Source organism: Asterias rubens, chromosome 11, assembly GCF_902459465.1.
Source record: "Asterias rubens chromosome 11, eAstRub1.3, whole genome shotgun sequence".
NCBI classification, from domain to species: domain Eukaryota; kingdom Metazoa; phylum Echinodermata; class Asteroidea; order Forcipulatida; family Asteriidae; genus Asterias; species Asterias rubens.
In genome coordinates, this window is record NC_047072.1 from 8335447 (window position 1) to 8359912 (window position 24466).

Genomic DNA, 24466 nt, shown 5'->3' on the forward strand with positions numbered 1-24466 from the left:
AAGAGCATATCAGCTAAAAAGTATGGAACCAAACTTGAAACAGTTGTTCCTAAATCTCAAGCAGGGAGCAACAGTTAGTGCGTCCATTGGATGCAGAGTACCACATCAGTCTAAAACTCAAGTCCAAAGCACTAACAAAAATAAATGTGCACAGATAGAACACACTACAGCTGTGCTAAGTGAAGGACCTGAGGTCATAATGCATTACAGGACCGGACCACCCTTGCCCAAAACAAGCCTCAACTAGGACTTGTGCTTAGCCAATTGCTTACAATACAAGACGCCATGATGAAGTCCTGCTATCGAACTCTCTACTCTAAGGAGTAAATGCATTCTTCAAAAGATGCATCCCTCTGAATGTCTGTTTGAAGAATTATAAAGATGTTACAAGACAAAGCAGATTGATACAATTTTACTGCAATAGCTCCATTGACTGCAATATTCTTCCTTCCTGTCATTGACCAAATCAATGATGACACTGACGCTATCCTAAATAATTGAGTTTTATAAATTGAAGGTACGCACACTTCCAATTCACTATACCTTTGGTAATTGTTACAAAACAATGCGTATGAAAACTGTTTATGCAAAACAGAAAGAAAGATAAGTCTGGAACCTTGACTTTAAAATATGCAGAGTATCTCATTCATAGTTAACTTTCTAGTTAGACAATCACTGCGGAACCAATGGGGGTGTGTGTACCTTTATATAGGCCTATAAGGAATATGATGTGCCAGTGTACATAGTGTTGATGATTTATTAAAAAAGAATTCTATTGTTGTGTTTTTATTTTGTTGTCTGTTATGTGTTGGGAAGCATCTGCTTTCTATTTCAATCTTGTTGCAGCACTGGACTTTTATCACGCAAACGCCATCTTGTTTTTTACTATTGAATTTTTTTCTTTATTCATGTAAACAAACCGTGGCTAGAAAACAGTCAGCCATTTTAATACTTGTTGGTTGATCTGCCATGAAGGAAACATGAACAATATGTGATAGCATTGAAATGTTGCCTGTGCTGTTACAGCGATATTGCTATCAATACTTACATCTGTGGCAAATCAAAATTATTAGCTGTTTTAAATCACAAATGTGATAGACAGAGCAGAATTGCCCATGACATGTAAAAACTGCTCTCGCTGTTGATAAAATCAACCTTTTTGAGACCAAGTTGTTTCAAATACAATGCACAATTAAACAGTGTAATCTGTTTGTACACAGATGATGAAATATTGCCACATCAGATCACCTGAGCATTGAACAGAAAGTTCAATATCATACCAAAAAAAATAACAAAGTAATTTTCTTAAGGGCAACGCAACTTCAATACAGATTTGAAGCAGATCGTTACAGTGTTCAATCTATGCACTGATAATGAAACAATGCCAAATCAATTCACTCGAGCAATGACTTGACAGTTTAATATCAGTCAGTCAGTTGTTTCAGTTACGAGGCATCACCATTGTCCCTCCAATGGACACAGCATACTGTCCGATATGTTGAGTCAATCGGTTCCATCGGAACCACATACTCAAAAAAAGAGATTTTTACCACTCGGTGATATCGCAAGTATCCTTACTTATCACCAATACCTGTTTGTACACAGATGATGAAACTGCCGAATCGGCTAATCTGAGCATAGAATAAATGCCAAGTTATAGCATCATTTATTAGTATAATTTTTGTTACCAAAACAAGTTGCTTTGCCCAACAAGATGGCGTGATAAAAGTCTGAAACACTTCTGGTATATGTGGATGGTAAGTGCAAGGGAAGGTACAATGTGAGCAAACTACGACCAAAAAGGTCACAAAATTCAGTAACCTTAATTAAAGGAAACATTTGCTGCTTAAACTACAAAGAGTTGTTCGACGACATCTTTTTGTGACACATGAAAAACCAGCATGTGTCTTTTCGCACAAAAACTAAAAAATACTAGTTTTTTCATCCCAAAAGTTGTCTAACAGTTTCAACCAAGTTTGTTATGCTTTTTGAGCATTTTGGCGCAAGAAAAACTTGTGCTTTTCATCTCTAAAAGAGTTGCACAGTTTCTACCAAATTTCAAACTGTTTGAGCATTTAAAACGCAAGAAAAACTTGTGTTTTTTATCTCTAAAAGTTGCCTAACAGTTTCAACTAAATTTGATATGCTTTTTGAGCATTTTGACGCAAGAAAAACTTGTACTTTACATCTCTAAAAGAGTTGCACAGTTTCTACCAAACTTCAAACTGTTTGAGCGTTTAAAACGCAAGAAAAACTTGTGCTTTTCATCTCTAAAAGAGTTGCACAATTTCTTCCAAACTTCAAACTCTTTAAACATTTAAAGTGCAAGAAAAACTTGTACTTTTCATCTCTAAAAGAGTTGTACAAATTCTACAAAAGTTCTCTCTGTTTGAACTTGTAATTTTTAGCTCTAAAAGAGACTTGTTAAAAAGGTCACAAAGAAACTGTTACAATTTCTATGAAATTTGTTAGACAACGTAAGCTCCTTAAAAAATAGTACCTTCCCTTTAAACATCCACATATAAAATAGTGCTGCAACTTGTATTGAAATAGAAAGCAGATGCATTATGGGGGGCCTAGGGACTTTATATATGGGGAGGGTAGGGACATAGAGGGCAACAGAGTCTGAAATAAAGACTAAGTATACACCAGAGTTCATGAGTCTCTTGTTATTTATTCACATCAGTTCATATGTGTTCATGAATATTCATAGAAAAATTTAAATTTGACCTTTGACCTTTGACCTTTATTAAAAAAATGAACAGCACCCCAGTGCATGCAAGCCCCCCCTGGTTTTCACACAAGTGTTCCCCGCCCACAGGTGTCAACAGACTATGTCAGAGAGTGCCTCTTTCAACACCATTCAGTGATAGACTTAGCTCAGTGTTCAATTGTCCCCAATATATATTAGTCTGTGTGGCCAAAGCCCCATCTGTTGACCATAACAAGGGAAGGATCTAATGAACTATAATAATTAATTAACTTAACACTGAGTTAGATGTATCTATCTCCAACTCCTGACATTACATATGGAAATAATACCCTCAATGTCTATTCTGAACTTACATTTGCATAATTTGCATCCTGGTTGTTGATCCTATTAAATGAAATACCAAACAAATGTACGTTTTTTGCAAGTGTTCTTTAATAGTTTGCCATGTTAAGATTAAAGGTCACATTTTGTTTTCAACCGCACCTATCATATTTGCCAACGCCACAAAGAAGACCCTATTAATTCTCTGCCATTTTTAGTGTGTTCCTTAGCATGTTTTAAAACAAATATCTGTTTATTTTATGACTAGGCTGTGCTACTAAACGCTGTTTTAATGATTTCCCACTCAAGGACATATTTAGTAAGTTGTCGTGTAATAATGCATTTAGCCTTGGTTCAAGTTCATCAGTACAAACAGTGAATTTATTTTAATGTGTGTAATTAAAACACGACGACGAGGTGACTCTGTTTATATGCAAATGAACTTTAATGAACAAGCTTTTCATATTTCTATTATAGAAACTGTTCGAGGATTTTGAGTGCATTAGCGGAGTGCAAGGAGGTAAAAAACTAGCACATTTTCAATGAAGCTATGTATTTCAAAAATGTTAACGTAGATTGTTAATATTTTGAAATGCTTTTGAAAACTCTAAAGTGACGAGTTATTTTTAATGCTTTTCAAAAGTTGAGATTCTAATTGATTTGGTTGCCATTTCTACTTGAAGTTGAAACATTTTGCAGAGCGTAAAGATTTGAACAGCAGCAATTCCTGCATCCTACTTTCGAGGCATTTTGTATTTAATACAAGGTTCCGAAGTCCGAATGATTTAAATTGATTTGTTTGATGTTATTTATGGTGCGTGTTTAATTCTATTTCACTGATTTCAAGCAGGTTATTATTTTTTATTTTTTTCACCATTTAGACTTCCGTTGCGATAAACTAATTTTTAACTTGTAACTTCAGTAAAATAAACCTGTCCAAGTTTCTGGGGTGCCAAACTCTCCTGCTACTCAAAACAATGCAAGGTTCTCATGTATTTATGAGTCCAAAGTACTTCACTAAACATGTTAAGTCCATAAACTGACATGTTTCCCAAATGATAGTTGTTGGTTAAGTGTGAGCTTCCACAACTTCACTTATGTTACTACACTTCAAACTGAGTTACAAAAGTTTATGCTTAGGTTCAAAAATGAGTTAACAAACTAAACTTTGCTAAGTTCCGTCTGCAAAGACATTATGTTAATGAAGATTTTGTCTTCTTGTTCACTTTTGGAATCACTGACTTGTACTCCTGTACTCCAAATAGTTTGATACAATCATTTGTAGTTTTGCTTGAACTTAGTGCAGACTAATTTTTGTCTTATCATTTGTATTCGCGCATCTTGATTGCCTGATGTAACGACTCATTCTTTATAGAGTGTGTCTTATTGGGTCATAGTTTTTTCTTTGTTTTCCTTACACTGTTTTGAGTAGCATATTTTCTCTGTAACATGGTCCTGGGGTATCTGTTTGTGAGCACCATACTCAGTTTGTGGCTAAATTTTTGACAATGTGGTGGAAAAATTTAATGTGACGGATCCATTGGAGGTCCCTTCTTTTTGTGTTGGACCTCCCTTCTTTTTATTCCTTACATTTTGCCGGAAAGCCCTGTCATGTCTATTTCTTCTTTTTCTATGTTACAATTGCCTTCTGTACTTTGGTACATTTTCTATTTTGTTCCCCCTTTTTATGAGGGGGGGGGGGGGGCAATAAACAGATTTTGTCACACAATCTACAGTTGATCCCTTACAAGTTTTTAAGATTATTCAGAAGGGCCCCTACCTGGAGCACTTGAGTATTATTTTCCGCAATATGCAAAATACTTTCCTCATTAATTGGACTATAGTGTAATAGGTTACTTTATTAGTCTCGTGTAGTATTTTGAAAAGCTGTTTGGCTCATCTCAACGCATTTACAGCGTCATGATGACTACCAAACCTAAACGATCTTTGAAATTTAAGACACTTGCTATACAAAACAGGCGTCTTGCTGAAATGGGCATCAAAACGTTGCTGAAACATCATAATGACTACAAAAGATAGTCATTTTTAGTCTCATTTGTCAAATTTACATTATGAGGTTTGGTGATTTCATTAAGTTCACTTTACTATTATTTATTTATTTCATACAACATCCACAACGCAAGCGCCAAAAACGGTTGGATAAAAATTATTATACATCTTTGAATTTTAATTTCACTTGTCTAAATGCAAAGTGCATTTTAGACACAATCCTATGTGTGACAAACCCTAAATCCCCCCCCCCTTTCATGACAGGACCTCCGGCCAATTTCACCTCCTCCTTTTCTGATTTTGGATCCGCCCCTTCTAAATCTGCCCCTCAGTATCAAGGGAAACTATGGTGCCTTTGGTGACACAGGGTTTGCCAGTCCTGCCTTCTTTTGTCCATGGTAAAATTAATTGAAGTTTTTGTAATTCATGCACTGTACATTTTACTATACATCCTCATGTATAACAGATACCATGCACCTTTTAAAGCTCACATGTTAACCTATGATAAGCAGGCCCTGGGAAATATACCAAGGAAATTTTTACTGCCGTCTCTACCAGTCAGTTTGCTACGAATAATAACCTATCTATTTATAGTTTCTATTCTCTTGTCTTATTGTTACATTTCCTTTGAGTTGTTAAGGATTGTAGCTTTGCATTTAGTTTGTTAAAATTAGTTTGCATTACAATCTACTGTGCTTTCTGATCAATCAAATAATGTTATTCTTCTACACTAAAAAGGAGAGTTTCATATTGACCATTCAATATCAACTGATTCTGATTGCTATTTCATCGTTACTTGAGGCTAAGAAAACGAAGAGTCCATCGAAAAAACATTCAAGATTATATCATTCAAGTCATTAGAACTAAATGTGTATTTGCTGAGTTGGCAGATTTTTTAATAGAACTATTCCTGTCTGCTGTTTCAACTCTACTTGAAGTAAAAGCATATAGCTTAATGTTTTATGCCTTCTACAGTCCATTTTGTTAAACCCCTAAAACTACCCTGCTTATGCAAACTAAGAACGATTTTTACATGTGTTTAGCACTAAATTTGTTTCTGCTGAGCAAACTGATTGGAACTAGAATACAGATGCCTAAAACATAAACGTTTCTTCACTTCAGCTTTGATGAAGTGAATCCTTAAACAACAGTGTAGGCTTTCCCAGGGCCTGCAAGAGTCTCATGCATACAACTGTTCCTTCTAAATTACATTTGTACACCTTGTACAAACTGAACAACTATGGGCTGTGCTTAGTGTAATAGCTGAACATGCCTGATGTGAGGGTAGATATACTGTCTGTAAGGAAAGCTATGCCTGATGTAATAAGGTAGCTACATTGCCTGATGCTGTTTTCTTTTACTAACTACATTTCTGTGGTAGTAGCTTTGTGACTTATTTGATAATACCTACACAAAACTTGTCATCAAAAGTAAAAATTTCTGATTGTTGGCTGAAACTGATCATTTGTTACTTGTGAGCAAGTTGTGATCAAAAATGTATTTGTTATGTAGTCCTACATCAATCGACTTATCTTGATTTCTGCCTCAAAAAGACAACCACAGACTGATTGTTAACACTGTTTGCTATGAAGTAGGGTATACCCCAAGAAGTAACCCATACTGTAGGTCAATTAATGTATTCATCTTTTTATTTCTATCTCTCCAGGACTGGAACTTAAATCTGAGATTTCTTTGCTCGTACATCAGTTCATATGAAGTTCCTTTGCTGATCTTTTCCTATACTATACAGAATCTTGTATAAGATGGACCTTCAATACATGAGTGTAACTGAGGAACTAATGAGTGATAGTAATTACCATCCAGCGGGGTATCTACACTCCTATGATTCTTATGTACAGCTACTGGAATACTCCATGTACCAAGGTAAACAAATCTACTTTGGTTTATTAAGTTAAGCAATCTAAAAAGACCTGAGACTACAACTGTCTGGGCCTACATCTCTGTTATTTAAAATCATAGTAGCAAGGCCTTAGTCCTAGAGCTAGTTGTATGCATGGACATTGGATAGACTGTATACACCACTGGTTTAAAATAATAAGTAGTGACAGAGCTGGAATCCTATGGGTAATTACATCCAAGTATTTGGCTCAAATTACCACATGTGAACTTACACTCACAATAGAGTGTTAGTTAAAATATCCTTAACTTGTTTTTCACCTTCAGTATCCTTTTTCAGCTCATCTTTAGGATTATTGAACTTGATGCAGTTTCATCTTTCTACTGTACTGATTCAAATCATCCTTCAACATTTTTGTATGTGACTAATCTTTCAAAGTGACAACCACAATGAAGTGGAACACTGGATCCAGTGATCAAGTTCAATGTTAAAACTGACTTGTGTTAATGCTTTTTGCTCATTGTTTTTTAGACTAGTTTGCTTTCTTGACACTTTTACAGATTGGTGTCTATATTGATCTGGTTCTGATTTTTTTAATGCATTCCTTGAGATCAACAAAAGATGAATGCATGTTTTTTCCAATGACGTTCGACAGCTAAAATTTGTCTAAATATGGGGTGTCACTTTATTCTCTTTCAACATTTGATGATATGGTTTACAACTTTAGTTTCACTACTCAACTTATAAACCAGTGGTGGATACAGCCCTAAAAATTACATGGAGCTTATCGATAGTCTTCAATCAAAGACGTTTGACCTACCGCCATTCATATTATGATAGCCAAATACAGTGCATTAAGCACATTGTATGATCAACCTGATCTACAATACTGGAAAGTGATAACCTATTGCATACATACCAAGATGTATGTATTTATTCATGTACATACCTGACGTACAATGTGCCTCATTTAGGACACAGGGCAATGAGACGTACTTATCCTACATGGAAACTATACATGATGCTCATTCATGTGCAGTATGTGCTCACTATTATTCATTGTATTTTCATCCAAAACACAAATGAGCACTTTTCCTTTCTTTTTACTTTTCTAGCAGTAGGCTATATGTAGACAATACATGATGAAACTCATACATATCCAGTATGTGTTTCTTTATTCATGTAAATTTTCCCATTATTCTCTGACAAAAAAGTACATCAAATGCCTGCTGTACACCCAATGCTTCATTTGCATCTACTTCCTGAGAGTGCTTGTTTTAACTTGCTATCACTTATTTGTCCTAGATATGGCTGAGTTGAGAATGGCGATAGGTCAATGTTTATCACCTCGTTCCCATGGTAATCCATCACACAGTATCTCACTATGAAATGGGACTGATTGAATGTTTTAGAATATTGGGAGTAGTGATTGCGTTTGCTGATCAATCACTTTGCCCATATATGGGCTGAAAGGGCATTTTTATGGGTATAACTAAATAACTTGTAGTTTTGTGAACAAAGTGTGGGTCACCAATGATCAAACACTTTACCAACTGGGTCTTGTTGCAGGTTTGCGTTGCCCAACTGTGGCTAGTGGTAGGCATTGTTGGTTGCCCAACAGGGGCTAGTGGTAGGCATTGTTGCAAATGCCAGACGGGGATGGTAGGCATTGCTGCAAATGCCCAACAGGGGCTAGTGGTAGGCGTTGTTGGTTGCCCAACTGGGGCTAGTTGTAAGCATTGTTGGTTGCCCAACAGGGGCTAGTGGTATGCATTGTTGGTTGCCCAACTGGGGCTACTGGTAGGCATTGTTGGTTGCCCAACTGGGGCTAGTTGTAGGCATTGTTGGTTTCCCAACTGGGGCTAGTTTTAAGAATTGTTGGATGCACAACAGGGGCTAGTGGTAGGCATTGTTGCAGTTGCCCAACAGGTGCTAGTGATAGGCATTGTTGCCGATTGCCCAAAAGGGGCTAGTGGTAGGCATTGTTGCAGTTGACCAACAGGGGCTATTGGTACGTGTAGGTGTTGTTGGTTGCCTGACAGGGGTTTGCAGTTTGCCGACTGCCCAATAGGGGCTAGTCGTAGGTGTTTTGTTTACCATCAGGGGCTAGTTGTAGGCTGGTCCACAGGGGCTACTGTATGTAGTTGGTTGCCTAACATGGACTTGTAGGTTATCAGTTGCCCAACAAGAGGTTAAATGTAGGCTGTAGGTTGCCAAACAGGGGCTAGATGTATGTTACTGGTTGCCACACAAATAAAAAGTATCTAGAAGTGGCCACTTTTAAGCTAAACTTTGTTACCTATAACTGGGTCTAGTGGTGGACATAGTGTGTGGATCAATAAAGTCTGGTGTTGACCACTGTCACCTTGCCCAGTAGGGCTTATATTGTTAGATGTTGTAGGTTCATGTATATAAGTTCACCTGACAAGGGACAGTGACCACATTTTTCAGTTTGCCTACGTGGGGGTGGGGGGGGGGGGGTAATTATGTGCGTACCCATTATTTGTGTCTAATAGATTACCATGTTTCCATAAAGGGTCAACAAACAAAATAACAACTGGCCCATTTCGGACGAGTTGTTGGGAACGAGGCTGGGCAATACCAAGCAAGGTTGAGAAAGAAAATGTCCTGAAAGTTCTTCACAATATCTAAAAGGGCCACAAATACAAAGTCAAGCTTGCTGTGCTTTTTGTGATCTAAGTAATTAGTACAATGTTGTCTGATACTGATTTATATCCTAAGGACTTGGTTCATTCCTGGTTGTGATCAGCTTATCCCATGTTTTTGGTTATTAAGGACATCACATTAATAACTGCTCCTGCATTGTAAGTGACAACTGGAAGGCAAAGACTTACATGTGATTGCTACTGCGATAGTTGGGAGAATTGTTAACTGGCTCTAGAGCCAGGAGTGAAGTCACCTAGAGCATCACATCATGATGGAGGTAAGTGGGTTTATAAGACTCCACATATTTCTCCTCATACTCAAAGGTTAGCTAAACTTTTACAGATTTATTGCATGTTTATATCCCATTGTGTACACAAATGTGAAGAACTTTCAGGACTATATTTGTACATGGTACAAACCTACTATCAGTTTTAGGACAAACCAGGCTTGGGGTTATGTAAGAAAGTTAAATATTACCAACAAGGTTGGTAATACAGATTGTATGATTGACTGCATTCATTGCTTTTGTCAATCCTATAATGAGTGGATATACTTTTTGTTTCAGACCAATTGTTGATTTGCAAAGAAAGTTCTTTCTAAGAGTTATTGGTTTCTTCAAAACCTTCACTGATTATATGAAAGCAGTGATAAAAAACTAACCTGAATACCCCAAGCCGGACTTAAAAGTTTAATGGTGCCTAGAATTAGCAAAATTCAATCAAGGCATTGACCATTCAAATAAAGAAACCTCCGCATGAGGTTTTTCTTTGCCACTTAAAGGACGTCAAAGTGTCTTCACATGAACTTTGCTTCGGGAACAAACGCCTCATGGTGCATTCCTTGTTTTGGTGAAGTTTATGTCCTAGTTCTCTCTGACAGTAGCTATTGGGCTAGATAAAATCCCTCTCTACCCAGGATATGGGTATCATGGAGGGTAGAGTCCGATTACTAAAATCTGCCACTGTAATGTCTCTTTACCCAGTAAGGGTATCTAGGTGGACTGTGCCTGCATTAGTGTTGTAACCCTCTGATGGGTGGCATCAGGTTGGGCTGTCTGGCTCATGATAGCTTCACTGTACCCATCAGGGATATTTCAGGGATTTCATATCATGTATCATCAGCAAAGGATTGCCCTGAATATGTCTACCATGCTGCATGTCCATTGTCTGCAACAATGTTTATCTTCATCAAGTGACCTGTGTGGCCATCTTGGTTGGTTGAGTGGTCACTACAATGACCGAGTTCAGGGACTTTTTACAGCAATTGCCATGTTTGTTCCTGAGAAAAACTTCCATATTCAATGTAAAGATCGCTGGTTATAACTTAATTATTTTAAGATATTAATTGCAGGCACAGAGTTTTTTCAACTTGTGTTTCTTATATCTATCACAGGTCTGAAGAAAACCTGTCTTCATTTCAAACCCTAAGACCTTGGTCAATGCCTTGATTGATATTCAACCCTAACATGCTTGGTATTGCCTTTGATTGAAGACTATCAGTGCATGGCTGAGGATGTATAGTTACAGTACATGTATTCCTACTTCAATTAAAGTTACCATGGACCTATCTAACAGGACTGGGACCCCTGTGTCGACACCACAGTTTTACCGTCGAGACTGAGGGACCCACCACATTGTCCATGTACAGCCCTATTTTATAGTATGGTGCTATACTTTATCACCCCAGGCCATCCTTCTAAGAGTAGTTTAAAGAGTTTGGCACCCCATGTTTTTCCCGGTGTTGGGATCAGTTCCACAGTTTGGCCAAGAGCCACTATTTCACAATGTGGCAAGGAACTACCATGATTTAGCAATTTGACCACGAACTACCTTGATTTTACAGTTTGGCCAGGAACTACACCTTGGTTTTACAGTACGGCCATGAACTACACTGTTTTTACATGTAGATCTGGCACATACATCTCAAGTATTTTTATGTTAAAAATACTTTTTCTGAATTTTTAGATTTCAGCTCAAATACTGACTATTGGTTGGAGTTACAAGTTAAAATGGTTTACTATAAGCCACTGAAATTGGATCACTATCCAAGGTAAGCAACTTTGATTTTTCTGATATTCAATTCTATTAGAATCACATTGAGGCTCACGTCTCCAATAGACTGGTGCCTTTCTCAATCTGTGATTCTTGTCATGGCGATTATTAACAAGAAAGTGTATTTTCTTTGTAACGCATTGACATGCAGGATACAATTTGAACTGATTTTAAAATCTCCGTGTGATGTTTTGTTTTTGTTTCAATATTTTTGGGGCGGCCTGCTTTGAAATAGTGAAATAGATTTTCGAACTACCTTTTGTGCAGTTCTGTTCATTGTTTTAATAATTTTTTTGAAACATCTTGTATCAACAGTTTTTTTTTTCTGTTCATATCAAGAATATCCAGTTGGATTTGAAGATTTTTTAAACATCATTTCACAGAACCTAGATTTGTCTCTTCAGTAAGACATAGTTTGAACAAACTTGAGTTTTTTTGCAAAACACTGTTAACATAAGTTCAGACGTTACTCATTTTTATTGAGTATGATTTAGCCTCTAGGATTTATTTTTTAACAAACTGCAATTTGGCAGATTGTATATTTTTGTTGTTTGATAGTGTAATTTTTAAGTTTTAAAGGGAGTCCACATCATTTGAATTTGATGTATAATTTTCTTAGAGCTTTTGTTGAAATGGCAACCGTTTCAATTCTAGTTTTTGTCCTTTTGTTAATCATTTTGCTAGGATGAATTTATGCTTTCACAAAGAAAAGTTCATAAAAATGCTCGTTCACTTATATTTCTATTCATTTGTAAAAGTAAGACTGGTTATTTTTCTGTGGATTATCGAAATATCATTGAGAATTAGTTGTACAAATTTTTATTTGTCGGTTTGTTTTTACAATAGTTCTATTTCATTGATTGGAAAAGCCGTTGTTCACTGTTTGTGCTGATGAACTTGTTTTTCTCATTTGATTGACTTTAATGGATTTATATTTTGCTTTCGAAAAAGATTGACTATTGCTCTTTTAGTACATTTTTGCTTGAAACTACCAAACTTGACTTTTGTTTAATGCAAGGCAGAGAGTGGTTTAGATTGTGATCGCTCAACAAATGATTGGCTGGCTTAAACATTGTGACCAAAATCCCTATGTATGGCAAACATCTCAGAAATACTTGCAAAAGTGTACATTTGTAGATATTCCATTCTCATGGATCAAAACACCATGATGCAAATCATGAAATGTAGAGTTCAGAGCAGACTTGAAGGCATTTCTTCCATATGCAATGCCCAGAGTTGACGATGGACACATCCTCCTCTGTGGAAAGAAAATTAATCATCATAGTTCAAAGGATCCTTACCATGTTGTAGCCAACTGTGGGTCTCTGATTCATCCAGACCGCCAAGTATTGGGAAGGTTGACACCTCACAAACAGCCAAACACCTTCAAGTGCATTCAGAGGACAACTCACCAACCAGCCTGCCGACACCTGCGGGCGGGGAACACTCGTGCAAGCACCAGGATGGCTTGCATGCACCGGGGTGCCAAAAGGGGAGGGGTACATTCATGAGCTGTTGGTAAATTACAAAATAACTTTTCATTAGTAACAGGATTGTTCATTGAAAAAGATGGGCAGAATAAATGTGTCATTTTTGACTTTGAAATGTAAAAGTAAGATCCAGAATTTAGATTTCAGCTTTTGTAGACTTTTTGTCAATGCTGCTAGAATTTCGGATTTTGGTGTACAAGATTGGCTTATATACATTACTTCATAATGAGTTTAAATTTGTTATAAGTCAATGAAATGCAACACAAGTTTTTTTAATTGAGATTTTGTCTCATAAGCTTATTTTAGAGAGCCACTTGGCCTGTACACTTCAATGCATGAAGCACATCAGAGAAGTGTAAAATTGGTAGAATCTTTTTCTGTACAGGATGGCTCGCATTATGGTTCCATTTTGAATACTTTTGTATAATATAAAAAATGAAAAATTTTGACTAGCAGCATAATATCTTTGACTGAAAAATGTGTTTGGTTGAAATCAATACGTTGTTACTGATTTCACAAAATTAAAAGGAAGATCCAGAATTAACATGCCAGCCAGCTTTTGGAGACATTTCGTCCATGCTGCTGGAAAAAAAAGATAAAGCAAAATTTGTTTTTGTCTTTGGCAAGTTTTTTTGAGAATATTTGTAATAGTGGGAAACAAGGAAGATAGTAGGGCCAACAACTCCATCAGCTGTGCCAGCCAATGTGTTGTACCATCAAATGTTTGACTTTTTGAGTCTGACGGTTTTTAGTTCAGAAGTAGTAACAACCAATCTTGTACCCATCTTACCAACAGACCTTATAGACTTACCCTCCACACTCTAACTTAATAACTAAATTAGCTTACAATTTTTAAGACAGACAAGCCTCTCACAAAAAGCTTCAAATTTTTTGATTTCTCATGAAGTTTAAATAAGTTACGAAAAACAAAATTTGCTTATACACCACAATGCTAATTAAAAAGCTGAATCCAATGGACTTCTGATTGCTTTTTAGTTTTGGACAGAGTATTCAAATACTCTGTTAACACCCAGTGTTCCAAAGTGTTACCAGAAGTTTTGCTTGACATTGCCTTGTTGGTTTTTACCTGATTTATAAAAGTTTGGGTTTCTGTGAGAGGCTTTTCATTACATAACTTAAAACTACAAGTACTATTACTTCTCTGTTCATGCATGAATTCCTCTGTGCTAAATTAAACGAGATCCACTTGAGTTTTTAGGTCAAATTCAACAACATTATTGAAAAGTAACTCCTTTACTATGCTATTGTATGTCTTTCAAGTCATGAATACTAACATGGGTTTAATTCCTGTGAAACGCTAAACTAAACTTGAAATATTTCATTACAACTTTCTCCCCCATTGAGTAATTTTTAAGTATTTGCATGGTAGGCCTACATGAAGTAAGAAGTTCAAAGTAAAACTGATGAATATGACTCAAATGAATTCAATCTCTTTCAGGAGAAGTTTTGGCTGCGAGAAGAAGCAGGGTTGATATATCGTACAGTCTTGACATTTCTAGAAGAGCTTCTGCTAATGTTCATGTCATTGTTCATTTTGAAGAAATTACATGTGAATTAACATTGACTAAGTGTCACTTATTGTTTCTTGTTTGCTGTAAAAAGGTACAGCTGATGTTAGGGAGAGTTTATATACATTCCTAAATCTCACCCATTAAGTTTTATAGCCAGCGGTTTTGCCAGGCAAGAAATACAATTTGTTTGAGTCCAATCACATAAGACTTTGTTGGATTAAGGAGAAACGGTTGACAAAAGGTTTATGGAAACTATTGATAGCCTATTTTAAATTAGTTGTAGTCCTACATGTTTTCCGTTTAGCATCCCTGATGCCATTAGGAATAGAATGTTTAAAAATTAATAGTTATACCATTTCTCAAGTTCAAGCTATTGTATTACACTACACTAATTCTGTATATGTTCATGCATGAACAGATGACTATACCTTAATGCTACAGTTTTATTTTAATATATATTTGTCAAAGATATCGTCACCGTTTTTGTTTTTACAAAGAGCACTTTAGCCCCTGCAACAAAACTATGTGTGGAGTAAATTGAGTTTGATGTTAAAGAAACCATTAGTTTAGAGACTAAATCTTTTGTCTTGATGAAACATTTAAATTGAATTTCTAGCAGTTTCTTGTGATTTTTTTGTATAAAGACATATTTATCTGATTATCTGAGACAAGATTTTCTCCTCAAGAATACTTATCACACAGGTTACACAGATAGTTTCTTTTTGTGAAAATCAAGCATTTTTGTTGAGTGATATTGAAGATTTCATGTTCAAAAACACGAATTTCGGACTATTTCTTTGGATTTTATCTGTGTGCTAATATGTGTTCAAAGCCAAGAAATTAAACAGGCTGAGAAAAATGTTGATGTCGCCAACAAAAAAGTTTGTAACAAAACTATTTGCACTTTAAAAAAAAAAGATAAAAAAAGTTAATTTGTCTGTTCTTGAAAACGGTGACGATAATCAAACTGCCATTGGAAGCGTTGTGCGATGTCCACTGTAACGATTGTTACTTTTGGACATTGACATTGCTTCATTAGTTTCTAGATACTATACAAACGATCTGCTCCTTGTATGTTGATCACATTGAGGTTCTAAAGGGTGCACAGTGAAGGTGGGTTCACAAAATAATGTCCTCGTTATCCTCCGGCCTTGCACACATCTCATTTGCATCTCAAGAGTTATGAGTTATGTCTCTAATCCAGGCTTTGAGATGTAGCATTAGAGCTGCATCTCAAAGCCAACAATGAGTTTGGGTTTAATTCAAGTTCAAATTGTTCATGTCGGTTTCCTCCAGCTTGGCGTAGAATCTTGAAAGATGGGTTGATGATGTTTCACTGTTCAGAGGTGTAGCATTAGAGCTGCATCTCAAAGCCAAAAGTGAGTTTGAGTTTATTCATGTGAAAATTGTTCACAGAGTCATTGCTGCAATGAAGGTCTCCTCCAGCTTGGCGTAGAATCTTGCACCATGAGTTGATAACGTTTCACTGTTCAGAGATGTAGCATTAGAGCTGCATTTCAAAGCCAACAGTGAGTTTGGGTTTAGTTCAAGTCCACATTGTTCACAGAGTCATTGCTGCATTGTCGGTCTCCTCCAGCTTGCCGTAGAATCTTGCACCATGGGTTCATGACGTTTCACTGTTCATAAATTCTTGCAGAATTGATGTTAATCTCCTCAAGCAGTGCGTCTTGAAAATCTTCCTTCCCACTTGAATACTTGATTCTGCAATTAATAAACAAGATAACAAAACTATTAAGTTTAGTAGTTTTACAAAATGGAATATACCGTAGGAATGAATATACAAGTCTGAACCTGGAATCTATCTGTATCAGCGTTAAAACAAGTGCATTCAAGTCTAAAGGTTTTTTTGAAGGGCAATTTAAGAAGGACTGTAATTTTGATAATCAAAACATATCCAAAAGTGTTCCAAGAGCAACAAAATCAATGGTCTTATGTGGTTTCCATGTTATTCCAGGCATGTAAACATTTTCCATATTGTATTTTTCGCACCAGGGCATTTTCAGGCATTTGCAAAGACAAGATGTAGTTGTATGATTTCTATTCAAATGAACGGTTTTTATTAAGAAAACCATGTTACTTGTTTATTGTGTGTACTTTATGGAAGCTGGTTTAATGATTCTCAAAAACTTGCAGTCACTGGCAGGGGCAGGACTACATAAATTTTTCGGTATAGGGGTGTGACAAAGCTTTAGCACTAACGGTGTGGGCTCCAGGGCCCGTTCATGAGTCCCTGGTGTATTTTTCGCAAAAGGGCATTTTCAGGCATTTGCAAAGAACAGATGTAGTTATATGATTTCAGGTCAAATGAACAGATTCTATTAAGAAAACCATGTTACTTTGTTTATTGTGTGTACTTCATGGAAGCTGGGTTAATGATTCTCAAAAACATGTAGTCAATGGCAGGGGCAGGCGGACTACATGCATTTGTTTGTGTAGAGGCGCTACAAAGCTTTAGCACTAACGCTGTGGGGTCCAGGGCTTGTTCAAAGGTCCCTGTTGGGGTCCAGTGACAAAGAGTGACAGGGGGATGAGGGGTGGACTGATGTTAGGTTTTAGCTTGTCTGAGTGCCCTACACATAGATCATTGGTACTCAACAATTGAACTCTTTATACCATCCAGGATAGCACACATTAGCTACATGTAGGTAGGGGCTGCGCTATGTTATTTGTAGGGGGTGCGACAAAGCTTTTAGCACTTACGTTGTGGGGTCCAGGGCCCATAAGGGTACCTGGTGGAGTCTAGTGACAAAGATTGGCAGGGGTTAAGGTGCAGACTGATTTAAGGTTTTATGGCCTATACACATAAAATCATCGGTACTAAACACCTGAACTCTTTACCCTCCATGCCGGGATTGAAAAATCATAACGTGACACAAGAAAGACTCTTGCAACAGGGATCACTATAGTGTTTTGTTGGTTTTTCAATCTCTCCATCATTCTTTTCTGTTCATTTCCCCCTTTTTTCATATGACAGGGGTGTAGCTGTCCTTGCATGGATGTAGGTCTGATCTTTGGCTGTTCTGTCAGTAGCTGTCTGTGGGGTAAGGATATGCAATGGTTCTGGTTTATTCTAATCATACACCAACTCACCAGTGAAATCCTCCTAACATCAGGTTGTGATGTAGACAGAAAGGCCATTGCAATATACAGTAGTTGAGATCCTCCAATGTGTGATGTAGCTTGTTCAGGTTGCAGGCTGTCAGTTTGTAGTTTAGTTGAACTTGTGTCTACCTCATGTTGCCCAATGTGTCACGAGGAGTGTTGACAAATCAGTCTGGAAAAAGAAAATTGAGACACAAAATTTAGATGCATGTGATCTCTACACATACAATGTAGCCCACACTCACAGATACTACCAAAAGTACATGCTGCCTTTAGTATTTCAAATTCATCATACATTCCATTAAACTATTGCTGTTGCTTAGGCCATGGAGGTAGAAATAGAAAACAAATCTACCTCGATGCTTAGGCCAACCCTCCAGAAATATCAAAAATTGTGTAGGCTTTTACAAACACAAACTCCTCAAGGAAAAAACAACTAAACATGTACGGGGGGAGAGAAGTTTTCAAAGCGCAGCACCAAAGCTTTGGAACTCCCTCCCGGACACTGTGAAACTCTCCAAATCACTCAACACATTCAAGAACAGTTTAAAAACTCATTTTCATAGAGAAGCTTTTCATTAAGTTTATTTTTCTTATTTTGTTGTTTGCTACTTTCATTGCTTGTTGTTCCTTGTAGAGTAGCGCCATGAGCGCCGCTTGCGGCGGATACCGGCGCTTTATTAAGTGTCCATTATTATTATTATTTTACCATTTTTTTGCTGGTCCAGTAAATATTAAAATTTGCCCCACTCTGGAGGTCCTGTACATATACAAAGTCTCCATCAACAGTATTTGATTCCAAATTGCACATTCAAAATGCAGATTATAAATAACTTCAATAATGGTGGCTTTTGACAAATTGTTTGTTGTTATGATGAGTTGTAGATCCAGTAAAGGTACACTTTTTCTGATTTAGTATTGTGAACTTGCAAGTCGTACTTCTGTAGGTTTAGATGGTGTTGGGGCAAATTGCTCTGGTTCAGTTGCCAAAAAATGGTCTATAGGCTACAAACCTTTGCGGGGTCTTAGAAGGAGCTTCAAATTTGAAACATTTAAGGAGTTAACCAATATACTTATTAGCTCTATGGATTGATGCCTGTGATTTTTGTTAACAGAGCTGGGTAAAGTACAGTTAACACACATCTGTGTATATGGGTAAAACCAAAATTAATATTCTTTAACCCCGTTCAGGTTTCTCTCTGTTAAATCGTTGCGGTACCCGCTGCTAAAATGTAGGATTTGAACAGCATCCAGCTTCCCGGATATCTTTGGTGATCTAGTTGGTAAGACACTGCTCTAGAATTGCAAAGGAATCCCACCTGAGTTAAAGACACTGGACACTATCGGTAATTGTCAAAGACCAGTCTTCTCACTTAATGTATCTCAACATATGCATAAAATAACACACCTGTGAAAATTTGAGCTCGATTGTTCGTCGGAGTTGCGAGATAACTATGAAAAAGAAAACAACACTTGTCACACGAAGTTGTGTGCTTTCAGATGCTTGATTTCGAGACCTCAAACTCTAAACTTGAGGTCTCGAAATCAAATTTGTGGAAAATTACTTCTTTCTCGAAAACTACGTAACTTCAGGGGGAGCCGTTTATCACAATGTTTTATACTATCAACCTCTCGCCATTACTTGTTACCAAGTAAGGTTTTAAGCTAGTCACTATTTTGAGTAATTACCAATAGTGTCCACTGCCTTTAATATGCCTGTGATTTTTTTTCACAGAGCTTGGGACAGTACTGAGTAAGCACTAATCACAGACAGCTTTAGTTTGTACAAACAAAAGGAGGAATTCTGTGATTAGGGCTAGTAAATACATTGTAAGGGCTGGTACCGAGTATACGTTGGTATAAACACACATCAGTGTATGGGTAAGCAAATTTCCATCAATTAAAAGGGTCTAGATTGATTGTGGAAAATTAATTGAAAATTTAATATCATAAAAAGAAAGGATAACTTTCCGTATGGCGCCACCACTTTTTCACAAATTTTTACAAAAAGGGATAATATCAATCAGGTTAATAAGTTCCTATATTATTTTATATCGAATGAAAAAGTGGTGGCGCCATACGGAAACTTTTCCAAAAGAAATATTGGGAGCAGCTAGCTAAAAGGGGCCTCTGATAAACTGTCATCAAGGGAGCCAAAACACAGATCAGGGTTCTCCCCACAGGTAGCATATATCAGGCCGATATGCACATTTTTTGACTCATTAGCAAAACAAAACATAATTATAACATTTACGTATAAATAACGTAAAAATATTAAATTCACAAAAATCATCAAAAGAAAATCATATAAAAAATGCTCCAGGTTGCAAAGCAGGGCTTTGGAAATCAATATGAGCACCAAAATAAAAACATCCTTGATTGGCCCTGCACACCCCCCCCCCCTTCCCCCAACCCACCCCCCCCCCCCTAAAAAAAATGAATACAAAAAAATATTTAAAAAATAATAATAATACAGATAAAAAAACTGGTCCAGAATGCCCTTAAATATTTAACAAATATGTGAGAACCCTGAAGCTACATGTATAGTTCATGTACATCTGTCAATGGGCATTCTTGATATGGTTAATACACAATATTTGTAATATTCAAAGATTCAATGATGTACTTGTGTGTACATTTCATTACCATATCAATCATTATTATGCCAATGCAATACCATACACTCCAATAGAAATAGACCCAGTAGGCCTACATTCAAATAAGTAATTTTTATAATTATAGACATATATAGAAAACTTATTTTTACCTTGAACCTTGACTCCACAAAGTGCTTTTAATCAGAAGAAGCATAAGAATACTTTCAAAAAGATAATTAATTGTTTAATTAAAAACTGGATGCACTGCACATGTACAAAATGGCCGCCGGCTGCATTGAGAAAACCCTGAAATTTGGGGGTGCTGTTTACTTTTAATTTCTTTTACAAATTAAAATGTTTTTTAAATATTCTATCAGCAAATAAACAATAAAGATTCAGGGAAATTTTAAGCAATGATTTAAGCATACATTTGATCTATTTACCTATTTAGAATATTTAATAATTATTGATAACCTGGTTCCATTCTACTGAAGTACATGTTGTGGCATAGTCAGTGAGAAGTCAGGGTACCTCTGCATGTCAACACTGCCACACACTGGACATGCTGGAAGGAGCACATGGTTTTTTGTTATGACTGGAAGTGAGTAAGCTCAGCTCAACAACATCCCAGTTCTTAAAGGTAAATACTTATTTTTATTCATGATTAAAAAAGGTTTAAACTAATGTGAGCAATTAAATGACACTAGTCTTGGACAACTTTCCGTATGGCGCCACCACTTTTTCACTCATTTTTACAAAAAGGGATATCTCATTGAGGTAAATAAGATACTATATTATTTCATATCGAATGAAAAAGTGGTGGCGCCATACGGAAACTTTTCCATTTTTGCTTTGACAACAGGGGAAGGGCTTTTATGTTTACAACATATTAATTATAATTAATTGATATATAATATTACATTTTTGAGAAGTAAATGATATATTCAGTTGTTAAACAAATTGTGGAACCTATAAATATTTTTGAACTAGTGATACAAAATTAATTATAAGTCTGGAACTTCATTGCAAACATTGTTTAATTGTATCTTCGTGTCACAATGGAGTGTACCTAATTTAACTACAAGGAACTGCAAATTAAACAGCTTCAATACTTACAGCAAAACTTTTTAAAAATTAGAATGCACAGTGTCAAGAGTGCACCCCAAAACTGTTTTCTTGTCAAATGAACTTGCTATTGTTGTTAAATTTCAACTGGCCACACCTTTCATCCCTTATTCTCCATTATCCCAGTGAAAAAGCAGTTTAAATCATGAGCACATTTTTTTCTAATTGCAATCAATGATGTATTGTCATATCTGGATAAGGTTTTAAGATAATGAAAAGTTGCCAGTATTTTTTTTTCCCCTACTAAAATGACCATCAATTAAAAAATTGGCAGCCATTTTAAAATTGGGAGAGCCACAAGAAGCAAATCTTGTTGTTGGAAGATGGTCACAATTTTAATACAAATAAGGAGGCCAATTTGATAAAAACATGGCAGCCACTATGATAAAAATATGGCAGCCATTTTAAAATTAAAGACCTACAAGTTTAACACCTTTGGCAATTCTCTTGTTGTTTAATGTTAAACCCTTCATACAGATGTATTATTGCAAAATTGAAGATTCTACCAAGATGGCTACTTTTGGAAAACTAAATGGCTATCATTTTGAAAGTGGGGGGACCTAAGAGTTTAATGCTTTTGACAGCATTCTTTATTGATTAACTCTTATACTCTCAAACCTAAAGACACTAAAATGTAAATCTTAGACCTGTTTCTGAAAAAAAGTCTGGTAAACAGAATTTGAAACAAATATGGCCACAGTAAAAAAAAATGATGGCAGGCATTTTTAAAAGGGCAGAACTAGACACATTTAGATTTCGTTTTTTTTTTTGGGGGGGGGTGGGTTTGTGGAGGAAGAATAATTATGATCTCACTTTGATAAAAAAAAACTGTCGCAAGTTTTGATCAAGTTATTGTGACCATTCATAAATGGGAAACCTGCAAGTTTTTATTAAAATTATCCATTTCATGTTTTGGTATAGGGTCATTCCATGTCAGACCAACGCACTTTTTTACCTCATGTCTTCCGATTTTGATAAAAATTGCTGTGCTTGTAGGTCCTAATGAGCAATGAATGCACACCAATTTTCAGCCCGATCGGACTTTCCATGTGGTCAGGGCAGAAACCACTAAATCTGAAATTTTTAGGGTAAAATACCACCTTTTTGGTAAAAATATGTCATAACCATGTCAATTTTTATCACATATATGCAAATTTGGTATCAAATTGATGAAAATTGCATGCTCAAATCAATTCTTTTATCAAAAATTTCTGAACTGTAGGTCACTGTAATCTTTAATATGTTATCGTGACCTTTGACCCCGTTTTTGAAATAATGTATCATTCCAAAAATCAACGAAATAAAAATCATTTGATAGAGCATGTCTTCCTCTATCAGATTCCACTAAGAAACAGTTGGGCTCTTCAAAATTTACAAGTTTATGACTATTTTTGTACAAGTCACTACGATCTTTAATATGTTATTGTGACCTTTGACCCAATTTATGAAATAACGCATCATTCCAAAAGTCAATGAAATGAAAACCACTTGATAGAGCATGTCATCCTCTATCAGAATCCACTAAGAAACAACTGGGCTCTTCAAAATTTACAACTTTAAGACTATTTTTGTACAGTTGGTAGGTTACAAATTAGTCAATTTATACATGTACTTTACTTTATAAACAACAAAATAAAAAACTTTCCAAAGTTACTAAAATTGTTATTGGTTTGGGATTTTTTCATGTTGAGGGCTGATGTGGTCTAACCAGAATCATACTTTAAAATACCAGCAGTGACGCACCCAGGATTTAATTGGGTTGTGGGTGGAGGGGGTGGGGGGGGGGGAGGGCATTTTTCTGAAACAAAATTCTTTCCAAGATGGTAAACAAAAAATGTCACCATGCTGCAACTCTGACTTCATCGGAAGGTTAGCATGCCTTTTCGTGTGCTATACGGTTAAATGGAAATCGCACAGTTAGCACAAAATCTGCTGCTGAGCAGCTCTATTAAAATGGGCACTGAAGTCAGAGTTGCAGCATGGTGAACAAATTGTTCTTGAGGATTTCTCAGAAAGTTACTATGCATTAATTTGTTGTTCAAGATTCATCACAGGGGGTATAAAGTAAGACTGCATAAGTTTGTGATCTACTGAAGAAAGGCAGACAGCTTCTCCATCTCAACCTTGATGTAATCTCTAACTGGGATCACTAATAATCACAGTGGTGCACCCGAAAGGGGGGGGGGGGGTGGGGGACGATGGGTCTGGGGATTGATCCCAGCCCCTCCAAGGTATTCAATTTGTTTGTTTGATTTGTTTTGATTTTTTGTTTTACAATCTTCGAAAGAAATTTTTGGGGAAAATATGGCACACCCCCCAAAAATAATAAATCCTGGGTGTGTCACTGCTGATAGTTTAAATTCTGATTCTGGTTAAACCACATCAGCCCTCAACAAAGAACAAATCGCAAACCATGAACACTTTAAGTAACTTTAGAAACAGAAGAGTGAGGTTTGTTGGTGGATTTATTATGTAAAGTATATAAATTGACTAGTTTGTGACCTAACAACTGTACAAAAATGGTAATAAAATTGTAAATTTTGAAGAGCCCAGTTGTTTCTTGGTTGATTGTGATAGAGGAAAACATGTTCTATCAAGTGATTTTTATTTTGTTGATTTTTGGAATGATGCATTGTTTCACAAATTGGGTCAAAGGTCACGATAACATATTAAAGATCACGGTACTTGTACAAAAATAGTCATAAAGTTGTAAATTTTGAAGAGCCCAACTGTTTCTTAGTGGATTCTGATAGAGGAAGACATGCTCTATCAAGAGATTTTTATTTCATTGATTTTTGGAATGATACATTATTTCAAAAACTGGGTCAAAGGTCACAATAACATATTAAAGATTACAGTGACCTACATTTCAGAAAATTAATTTTTGACAAAAGAACTGATTTGAGCATGCAATTCTCATCATTTTGATACCAAATTTGCATATATGTGATAAAAATTGACATGGTTATGACATATATT

At 36.2% G+C, this 24466-nt stretch overlaps 1 long non-coding RNA gene across 1 annotated transcript; it reads right to left on the reverse strand.

Moving 5' to 3' along the window:
• Positions 1–2654: 2654 nt before the first annotated feature.
• LOC117296441 lies at positions 2655–20646 on the reverse strand. The gene is made up of 3 exons (XR_004519761.1): positions 20533–20646; positions 17754–17937; positions 2655–16364 (listed from the first exon to the last, which is right to left on the reverse strand). It is a non-coding gene; the product is annotated as an uncharacterized LOC117296441 (long non-coding RNA).
• Positions 20647–24466: the final 3820 nt, after the last annotated feature.